The sequence below is a fragment of the Monomorium pharaonis genome, chromosome 11, assembly GCF_013373865.1.
Source record: "Monomorium pharaonis isolate MP-MQ-018 chromosome 11, ASM1337386v2, whole genome shotgun sequence".
NCBI lineage: Eukaryota > Metazoa > Arthropoda > Insecta > Hymenoptera > Formicidae > Monomorium > Monomorium pharaonis.
This window is the reverse complement of record NC_050477.1, coordinates 1447245-1458528: the sequence shown is the minus strand read 5'-3', so window position 1 is coordinate 1458528 and position 11284 is coordinate 1447245. Positions and strand designations below refer to the sequence as shown.

The following is an 11284-nucleotide window of genomic DNA, read 5'->3' as shown; positions in this document are numbered from 1 at the left end:
CCTCGTTCCCCGTGGCTACGGCCCTGAAGCCCCCCCGCCGCCCTCGTTCGCCACGTTCAAACGTTCCGCCGCGTGCGCGATATAACTGAGTACCGACACCTGTACAGGACGTTCCAAAATTGCCGATTTTCCGAAACGACACTGTAAGATACGAAAAATTGAAGTTCAACTGAAGGAAGGATAAGATAATTTTATACTGAGAGAAAAGTGCGAGATTTACAACTACAATTGCATGGAATAGTAATTAAAACTAGAAGCTCCATTCTCACCGTTATAATGTTAGTAAGCCTTAGTAGCCTTATGTTGATTTCACCAACTATGAACGAACTTTACTAAATTATAATTCAAATATAATTTCAATTATGAATATGGAGAGCAAAAATATTTCTACGTAGTAAATGTAATCACAATTGTAGTGAATATAATGATCTTTTCAACATTCGCTTATGCTACTTGTAATGATAACTAATAGCTATAATTTGCATAGTTAAAACAACTATAAATATATAGTTGGCACGAAAAATGACTGCAAATTATAGTACAGTTATAATAATCGCAATCATTTTTTTTTCTCAATGTAAAATACAACTGATGCATCGGCACTAAAATGTACCGACACTTTTCGTATTCATTAATTTCATTACTTCGGCATCGGCATGCTTTTTGTAATTACAAAAAATGATATGGCAATTTTAAGGCAATTATTATCATTATCGTTGTGTTTATTACTTCTTATATTTCTTAAGGGAATCGTTGGTAAATAATTTAGTCCCATTCTTTTAGGGATTCGAAGGGACCAACGCGAGAGTTAAGGATATAGGACTAGTCCCTGTGGTCACGCCTACCACGCCGATCCTTTCATCAGCGCACTTTATGAGCAATCATAATTTCTTCGCGTACCGCATCGTAAAACGCCTTTAATTTTTCATATTTGCCCTCAACACGACCGTGACGGTATAGAACCGCACGGTAACTACTAACATAACGTACCCGTCATTGCTAGTTAACTCGATACTTGAAGTAGCTGTACGTATTGACCATTTTCTACCTGTATATGCCACGTGGACATTCTTCTAATTCATAAAGAAGCTTATTATACGTGTTGAAATCTGTTTCACAATAATTTGCAGTTACAGATTTTGTGATGGAAGAAAAGTAAGATTAATTATTACGAGACTCCTTTCCGTGTCATCTTTTCTTAATAGCGCACGTATGATATTTTTTTAGATTTCTTTATTTCTGTAATTCATTTCTTTGTGTAAAAAAATTAGATTGACATTTTACCGAAACCAATTCGGATTTCCAGTGTGTATGACGGAAGAAATATCGGTGTTTCGGGGCTGACAAAATGGCACGCGAGCGTTATTCATCTCAGTCTCTCCTCCGATACCTGCAATTTAGAGGAAGTGCGCGAGATGCCTGTAACGCTCCTCGCGCACACATCATTCTCGCGCCCGTATCGTCGAAAACGCTCTGTAAATTGGCGGCGATACACAACCGCAAATATAGGTCCGCTCGCGCATTCTATATACGGCGCGATCGGTTTAGCGCATTCGTGTACGCTGAGCGTGCGAGGCCCTCCGCACGGGTCGACGAGGGTGTGCGGATCGGGTGTGCGAAGGGGTCGAGGAGGGAGGAGGGAGAGGTGCTGCCACGTATTCGTTTCGTTCATTTCGCCGCGCCGCCAATCAGCCGACTGATCGCCCGACCGAGGTCACGTCGGGGGGCGAAACTGCGGGGGATGCTGCGGGACAGCGTGCGAGCGCCGGTCCCGGAGGGGAGAGAGGGCGGCCGGGGGGAGGGGGGTGGTGTGGTCGGGGCAGGCCGGGGTGGCTCGGTCCGGCTGGCAAACGGATCGCGGCGCGCGAGCCCCCGAAACTCGATTACTCGTGCCACGCCACTCTAAACGGCGTTACCCACGTGCGCGACGACCGGGAGATCCAGTGGCGTCACGTGGGCGGACGGCGGAACACGTTAGTTTGGTTCCGTTCGGTTCGAATCGGACAGGCGGACGGACGGACGGACGGACGGACGGACGATGCGGCGTTTCACGAAGTCCGGAGGAGTTTCGATTTAATCTCGAGACTCCGCTGGCACCGTCCGGGGATCGTCATGGAGCCCGTGAAGTTTCCCCGACAGGTTACCTTTGATTATGCCGGCGCGCGCGAGAGCGCTCGCCTCACTCCGGGCTCACGCACTGACGATGATGACGACGACGACGACGACCAGCCATCGCTAAGTTTCGCATAATTACAGGGATAATTTCAGGGTCGGTTACAGAGTTCACTAACTGCGGTTAGCGATCCTCCGTATCTGAAAGGGGGTAGAAGAGAATAATTTACGATCAGGTGTTTATGTTAAAATGACACGCGGAAGGCATTGATATTCTTTCCTCGCTCTTCCTTGTACTCTGTGCTCGAAAAAATGATGGCCAAGTATTTTACGCGATGAAAAATAATAAAAAGAATAATTTGAAAAATGATTTCTAAACGATTAAGCGAGTTCTAATGATGAAAAAGTCACGATTCTTCGTCTTATCGTCTTACGCGCGTATCACTCGTAGAATAAACAAATCCAAATTATTTCTAGCAAAACAGAACGTGTATTCCTATAGAGAGTCTTTAATCCGCGACCGCACTTCAAATTGGACTCCGGTTGCAAACGGAACGACGGCCTTTAACGGCGGGTTTAACGTCTCTCTTTCTCTCGAAGACGCCGGCCTGTCGTATGAAGCCGTCGACGTGATTTCCGCCACGCCTTCGCGCTCATCTCGGCATCGCCATCGCTTTTTCCTAGGTTACCATCCTCTCTCCTCTTCTTTCTCGACATCGTCGCCGTCGTTGTCGTCGTCCAAGTGGCCGTCGCCCAGGCAAGCAGGCAGGCAAGCAGGCAGGCAGGCTGGCTGGCTGGCTGGCTGGCTGGCTGGCTGGCTGGGAATGATGGATACCGCCTGTTTTTCGTTCGTTTCAGCGGGCGGCCGCTCTCTCGCCAGGAGCTCTCGCCTTTATCCCGCCGCGTTAGCGAGGCTTTCCGCTGATCCTGGAAGCACGAACCGCTCGAAATCGTCCGGAGGTGGAGTCAACACCCCGTTGCCTCGCTTTTTCTCTCTTTGCCCGTCTCTCACGCTCCCTCGCGCTCTCTACGCCGCCGTCTCGTTTCCCCTTTCCATCGCCACCTCTCGCCATCTCCCTGCCTCTCTTTTTCCTCTCCCTCTCTCTCTCTCTCTCTCTCTCTTGCTCGCGCGCGCACGGAATCGCCTCGTTTCCTCGCTACGGGGGTAGATATGTATGCGCGCTCGCGTAATAGCCTCGTTCCTGCCGTGCTCGATGGTAGATACGTGCCGCGTCGCGCCAGCCGAACGCCGCTCCAAGAGTTCAAGCCCGCGCGATAAACGGTGCCGTGGCACCACGCGGCGGCGCCGCGTGAGCCACGCCGAGCCACGCCGGACCGCGTTGCGCCGCGCCGCGCCGCTCTGAGCCACGCCGCGTCGCGCCACGCCGCGCCGTGCCGCGCCGCGCGCAACGACGGGATATTCCGCGCGCCGCTACCGCCACCGCCGCCGCCGCCGCCGCGACGGCACCGTGGTACAGCCGTTAGCAAAAAGACGACGAGATCGTCGAGCTAGCCGAGAGAGAAAGAGAGAAAGCGAAAGAGCGAGCGAGCCCGGTCTTTTCCGTCCGTATGTTCCGCCGATCGGAAATCGAAGCGGGGATCGAGCCGCCGGGATGCCGACGAGATATGGAAGATCCAACGTCAATTAATATCCGCCGTGCGTAATTCGATGGTAATGAAACGGCGTGGGGCTTTCGTTACCGGGAGACGCGTAGGCTTTGTCTGGGATTTATTATTTATCGCGATAGATTCGAAGGGTAGGATATCGTTTTCGGGGGGGATACTCCGCGGACAGTTGATATAGACATTTAGGCGAGGACAAAGGTACAGCCGTACTCTCCACATTCGTGAAGTCATTGCGAAGATCTTATTAAAAAAAATAGAAAATGGGCCTTACACACATATATTTTAATGTTTATGGTGGTTTTTTTTCGACATAAATGGTAATGCTGGCTGCTTGTAGTGTTTTTAACCTCCATGCAAAAAGATAAATATTGGGCGGTTTTTTTTACGCAACGTTCAGTGACTCCACAGTGCGAATAGACAACCAATTTTAACGATTCAAAATCGGAAAACATTTATTCTATCGCGCCGCTATAAAAATAACGAACGTACGGAACGGGGGAGAGTACCAAAATTCACCAAATTATCTGGCTAATGGCTATCACCGCCCAGACAGTCCGAAAAAACGCTCGCGGTGAAGCGGGTTAAAAAAGAAACTTATATTTCTCCCTCTCTCTCTCTCTCTCTCGAAAATAAAGACCCTTCCCCTCCCCCTTCACCTCCAGACGCATTGTAGCGTGTTCGTCGCCGTGATTCTCCTCGCTCGCGGAAGTCGGCGTTGGTCAAGCGTCAAAGAGCCGGCCAAGCGTCTTTTGGCGCGACCTGTAAGCGGTCTCGAGCGATGCTCGCTCGCACCCGCGGAACCAACGAAAGGAGGTGGAGGAGAGCAGGAGGGAGACGGCGGTAGATACGAAGCGAAGAAAGAAGGGAGAAGCGAGAGAGCGGGAGCCGCCGCCGCCGCCGCCGCCGCCGCTCGCTCGGTTATTTATCACGCGCCGCGTGCGCGGTTCGCCGATCGTATCCGCCCGTGTGTCTCCTCTCGCTCCTGCTCACTCTGTCTCATTCTACCACCCAGCGCGCCGTCTCTCTCCTGCCAACTGACCGATCCTCACACCCCTTTTCCCTCGCTAGCTGGCACACGGCAAGCCTTCGTCCCACGGCGATCCGATCGTCCGAGAGCCCCGTCGCGACGAGGGACCAGGAGAGACTCGTTACGAACGTCCCAGTGTCCCTCTTCCTCCGGAGTCTCCTCATACCTTTTCCTCCTCAACCCTCGAGCCGGGTGTCGCGTCGTTTCTCTCTACCTTCTTCTTCCACTTCGTACTCCTCGCGTTGCTTCTCCATTTCTCTCTCTCTCTCTCTCTCTCTCTCTCTCATTCCCCGTGTCGCTCGTTCTTCTTTCTCGTATAACTCCCCGGAGGGATCGAGTCCTCTCGCCTCTCGCGCCAAGCACGTATGTATACATAGCGGATACATGCGAGCACGTATATAGTCACGTGCGCACGGACGTGCGCGCGTTCTCGAGGATATGGGGCGGGCGAGGGCGCAAGGGGGAGAGGGACGGACGCTCGTGCGGGAAGAGCGCAGCTATTCGAGTCTCACGCCGGATATTCGCGAGCACGACCACCGCCGGCGACGTACTTTTATGCTTTTTCCTTTTTTTCCCTCTCTCTCTCTTTCTCTCTCTCTTCTCTTTTTCATTTTGCTCCGTTCCGTTCTTATTCCGCCGGACTCGTGCGCCGCGCGCGGTTTCGTACGTTCCGAGCACTCTGCGTATTTTCGGGCTAAGTTGTGCAATAAGAAAGTGCGAGCGCGGTGAAAAATTAAGTAATTGGTCCGGGTTTCAAAATTTATGCAGCTCAAGCCGGACATCCCGCTCGCACCTCGCGTATTTCGCGACAGAAATATTTCCCCCGATTGAGAACAAATGTATGAGAAATAAAATTTCTAGGTATACAATTTCCGAGAACACTCGCAAATTTTGACCCGTAAGAAATTGTTTATTCGAATTTAAGTAAGACATCGAGTTCCTAATAATATAAACGATATTCCGGTCGACGGTGCACTCTTGATCCCCCGGCTATTTCTCCAACGGTTCGTCGGATCGGTTGTTACGGCGACGAGCGCCAAGCCTCGTCGGAAAATAATTATCGTGGGAGGGATGCCCGCTTTTTTCAATCGTCCCTCCCCGGGTTCCTCTTTTTTCCTTTTCCTTTCTTCGTCGTGCTGCGCGCTTGGGAAGAAAAAAAAAAAATCGAAGCTCCGCTCGCCGACGGGAGATCCAGGAAAAAAAAGAATATGCCCTTCAGGCAGTCGGGGGTGGAATTCTCGCCCTGCGCTTAATACTGCACGGAGGCGTGATGGTTGGCGATTGGAATTAACGACTTGGCGACCGTATTGATTATTCGTCTCCCCTCGAAGCCTTCTTATCTTATCCTTTCCCGCCTACTTTTTCGCTTCCTACTCCTCCCCCCATCCCGCGTGCCCTTCTTCCACTTCTCGTCGAGTTTGATGATCCTTCGTTTGTCTCCGCGAGACTAACAGCCTCTCTCCGGGCGAGAATGCTGCGACCATAGCCCTGTCTTAATCTTTCCGTTCGAATCATCCCCGGAGGTTGCATCCTCACCCTTCCCCCCTCCGACCCGCACCTTCGTCCTCCTCATCTTTATATTCCGGCTTAAAGGATACGACCATTCTTCTCTCGCTCGCGCGCCGTCTCTAGTCCTTTCTTGCGAATCCATTCTTTCTTCTTTCGCTTTTATTTGCCGGTTCGCGAAAAGCGACCGACCTGCTGGTAGGCGATTGCGACCGACAATGTCCTCGGGGGAAGGAAGTTCAGGCGGAAGTTTTCGTCCCCGTGCTTCTTCACTCTTTATTCGAGTTCTTATGTGCGTGCTTTAATCTTAGATTTCTAAATGCGATTACATCTCTGCGGGTAATATCCACGCAGGAAAAACTCTTACGTGTTATTCAGTGCGCGGGTCACACTTTGTATTATTTTCCTCTCGCGCTGCGCGAGAGAAACTCGCTTTGCATTGTTGTATTTGGAGAGAAAAATATTACAAAAATATTTGCTATTGTCGCTAGCGATTTACCTCAGGATTCGAGACGACCTTAGGAACGAGAAAAATTCTAAGTCCAATCCGTACGTTATGGTCCCGCTGGCCAATAATTCCTACGGGACTATATTCGCGCACCATCGAGACGACGACGACGACGAGGGCGACACGGAGAAATGGAAGGTAAGATTATTCTTGGAAAAGGATCGCGGCGAGGTAGGACGGATGAGCCGGGTCGCTCCTCCGGTCGTTATCAGAGAGGAACTTGCTCATCGTTCTCCCGGGCACTTAACCGGCTACCACTTGCCGAAGGAAAAAAGGTTGGGGATAGAGAAAAATGGACGAGACGAGCGGAAGGTTCGGTCCGGTCGGCCGGAGCCTGAGCTCCCGATATCCTGCACGCAGCTCGGCATTCGTCTTCGTCATTCTGGAAAGGAAGCTCGGGCGCCGAGATCCTACGGTGCAACCGAACGTGCGAGAATACTTCTCGTCCCCGTCATTTCTCTTGTGTTTTGTATTTAAAAAAAAAGAGGCAACAATTTTGAGATATCATTCTCCGCTGAAAAAAAAACAATCGAATTGTAATTTTTTAAAAAATTAAACTACTTATTCTTGATTAAAGAGAGAATTTATTGAGAGACCAAATTACGAATATCTTTTTTAATTAAACGCAATACAAAACAAGTTAATTTTAAAAAATAAGGCAATTTTCTCGCGAAAAACTATCGTGGAAAGAAAGACACTTAAAGGGATAAGGAGTAAAGTTGGACCGAAGGGGCTAAAGCCGATTCGATGTGGATCAATATCGGTTGTTCGGCTGCGATATCGACGCAGTTTCGTGTAGCCGCGAAATTCTTGACACGTTTACGTAATTCTCTGAGTACACAGACGGTGTCTTGCGCGAAAACGAAGGACCGTCGCGTCGTCGCGGAAAGGCGCGCTCGTTCCCGGGAATTTCCGTCGCAAAGGTCGACTCGGGGAGTCGTCGTCTCGCTGAGGGAGCAGAAACGAGCTGACGCCGTGTGCAGGCAAATCCCCCGCAGGATCCTTAATCAGGCCCGACGCCTCGCCGGCACGTAATACGGGATAGAAGCTCCAGCCCCGTTTCCTATCTTCTAACCATCCGCGCTCGAACGAGCCTAATCTCGCCTGTCGGTCGGCTACGGCTCCAAATTCTTCAAATTACAAAATCGGCTCTTTTGCCGATTATTAAAAGAAACTAAAGTGTTGCAAGGGTTAGGCATAAAAAGTTATATTCTTCTCTACTTATATACTTTATCCAGGAGAGAAGAAGAGGAAAAAAAACGAATACAAACTGTAGATATGTACAACAAGAATAATTGAAAAGAAGAAAAAATATCACTAATATAAAAAATAACGTAAACCTTAAATAGTCGTAGTGAGAAATGAACAAAGAATATGAGATGGAAGTTGAGACAGAAATTAAAAAAACTATTAATATTTACATAAAGAACCCAGCGAATTTGATCGTTAAATGTATAGATTATATCATTTAACTTTGTGTAGATTCGCCTTAGATAAATTAATTTCAAATTAACAAAAGACTAAAGAATAGAAGCACTGCAAAGAAAATATATTAAAAAAGAGCAGTTATGTTTTAAGATAATTTTTATATCTAATGAGAAAAATTTGATGTTTTATGTTTTGCACCATAATTTCCTTCTATTTTTTGTCAATATAAAAAGAACTTTTATAGTCAGACCCAAAATTTAATTATATTTCAATTTTCTTCAATTTTATTCAATTTTAAAAAAGTACTGCTTTGATCTCTAGTTTTTATGTGTAAACTTATCAATATTACAATCTCGTTGATCTGTATATTTGTTATTTTTTTTTATAAAGAATTTAATTTGAATTACGTTCTAATAAAGAAATTCACGTAAAAACTTGCGAGAATAAATACACATATTCGACAAAATAGGACTCGCGTGCACGAAAAGAACAGATTCCATTCTTGGTCTTCGATTTAACCCTTTAAAATTCATGTTCGACCCAAGCAGCGTCTCGCTTCGCGCGACGCGTGGCATACTAATAGAGACATTTCTTTGCCATATACCGACGGCCATTACGAGGCTCGCGATCCGCAGATTTCCCATCTCGTTTCCCTCGCGAAGACCGACACGAAGAACTTGCCGAGGATGAAGGGAACGGGGAGAAGGAAAGGCGAGCCACCCCTTGGCTGCCTGCAGGCTCCTTAATCAGGCGCGTCGCGTGGCTGGCACGTAACACGGGATAGGTTCAACCCCACTTCCCGTCCCCTCGCCGACGTCGACGTCGTCGTCGACGACAACGACGGCGACGACGACGACGACGTCGGTAACCGGTAACCTCATGCCACTCACTCCACCACTGCTGCACAGCCTGTGTCTGTGCGTGTGACGCGGCAGGGTGGTAAAGTGCCTGCGGTATGGGTCGTGCCATCGGCGACCAAGGGGGAGTTGAGACTACGGGGGATAGGTAGGGTTATGGATCGGAGACTTTGCTTAAGCCGATGCCACCGTCCACCCTTATCCGGCTCGTGGCGTGTCCACGCCGGCCGTACATTTTTCAACCCTCGTCGCGCGACGAGAATTTTAAGACCAAGCCGAGGGTTGAGGGAAGAAACGTCGCGAGGGTTGAAAAACGTTTCTGGAGCGTTAATGGAGTAACGGCCGACAATTATTCGCAACAATCGTATTTTTAATTTTTACACTGAATCGATTTGCGTTAATAAAATTTTATACATACACACATGCAATTGTTTGCATTATTATATAATAGTTCCTAAAAATAAATCTTTTTTAGTAATGTAGATTTAATAGACAAAACTTTATAAGATAATATTACGTATAAAATTAAAGTACGCATTTCCATTTTTAACACTTTCAGTGGAGTCAATTTATTCGACCGTTACGGTTACAAAATTAAAACGAAATCTAAAATTTTCACGAATAATTAACCCCGATCACGAATTGAAACTATGAGTACGATACGTTAATTTCCAAATACAGGATTCTCTGGAATTCGAGTTTATGAAATTTTATTCGATAGTTGCGGTATTAAAAGGGACCTGATAATTGAAAAGTGACTTTGGCATTGCGTCTGCTCATAACGGCCGCCTACTACTTGTACGGCTGTCCGCGGGAATCGTCATCACTTATTCCAGCATGAAAGCTTCGATTTCGACCCGAATCGAGGAAAGAGATTCGAGAAGCGACGTCGATTTCCCCGGTCGCGACATTGCGTCTGCGGCGTGCGTCCTGACCGTGCCGGGATCACCTTGGCGAATGAGCTACCTCGAACCTCGTAGCGGTGCCACGTCGAAGCCACGGCGGTAACTCCTGATTATCCCTCGGTCTCGGATTTCGACCGGGACTTCCTGGGCTTATCGAGCCGTAGCCAATGGTCGTCGATGCTGCATCGCACGGTATCATCGATCCAGGTTCGAAAGCAGATATCCGACCGGCGTATCAGCCACCGCTCCCTTCCCCTCGCTCCTGTCCCCCTACCCTCGTCGTTCCCTGGTCCCTGCCACTCGAGGATTACGGCGTTGGGACCAGCCTTTCGAGTCCTCGAGTATTATCGAGCTCGACACGAAGCCGCACCGAGGCGTCCGCCGCTCTCTCTCTCTCTATCTCTCTCTTTCTCTCTCCCTACCTCTCATCCACTTTCTTCTCTCTCGTATTCCTCGCCACTGTCGCCTCTGGTGTATTTCGGTCTACTCCGTTGGCTCTGCCTCCTCGCTCATCCTCGGCACGAACTTTCGCGGCTCGTATTGAGACTCCTTCAAAACCACACGTGCGCCACACACTACCGCATTCTCTACCTGGTTTCTTTTTTTATAGTTCTACACGTGCATGGTCTTTCTTCCTTTTTCTATTTTTTTATGTTAATCCGTTTCACAACATCGATCTATTTATCACGATCTTTCCTTGAAATATTTTGTCCATAATACATTATTTCCGCATGACATATGTTTTGACGATTTTATATCATGGTTTCTATTGTCTAAAGAAATATGAAAATATAAATATTTTAGTTTGCTAAAATATTTTCGATATCAAATAATATAAGTATCGCTGCTGTGCCATTGGGACAGTTACAATTATTTTTCTGTCAATCTTTGGTTTCCATCATTAAAAATGAATCTCACGAATTCGCAGTATCTAATAAATAATAACATTCGAGGCTAAAACGTAAAATAGATCTACTACACTTGCTTCTTTCCTTTCCTCTATTTCTTTCCTCAATTTTCCCCGACTCAGTCTATTTCCTGTTCCACTTTCTTCTCTTTCCGTCCCCTCCCCCCCCCCTCTCTCTCTCTCTCTTCTCGCTTGTCACGGCATCACGTCATACCACGCAGTCCCGCTGCCTGCCACCTCCATCAAACTGCCGGCGCCTCCAGCAGCGGCAGACAGCCGCTACGCGCGCACATAAGCGTATCGACACTCGCACGCGTGCACACACACACACAGACACATGCACGTACCCACGCACACATGCGCACACAGACGCGGTACGTCTCCGCGTCAGGTCGGCATACAGATGGA

The 11284-nt window shown here is 48.3% G+C and overlaps 1 pseudogene; it reads right to left on the bottom strand.

Moving 5' to 3' along the window:
• Positions 1 to 10168, bottom strand: LOC118647892 (annotated as a pseudogene).
• Between the last annotated feature and the right edge of the window lie 1116 nt (positions 10169 to 11284).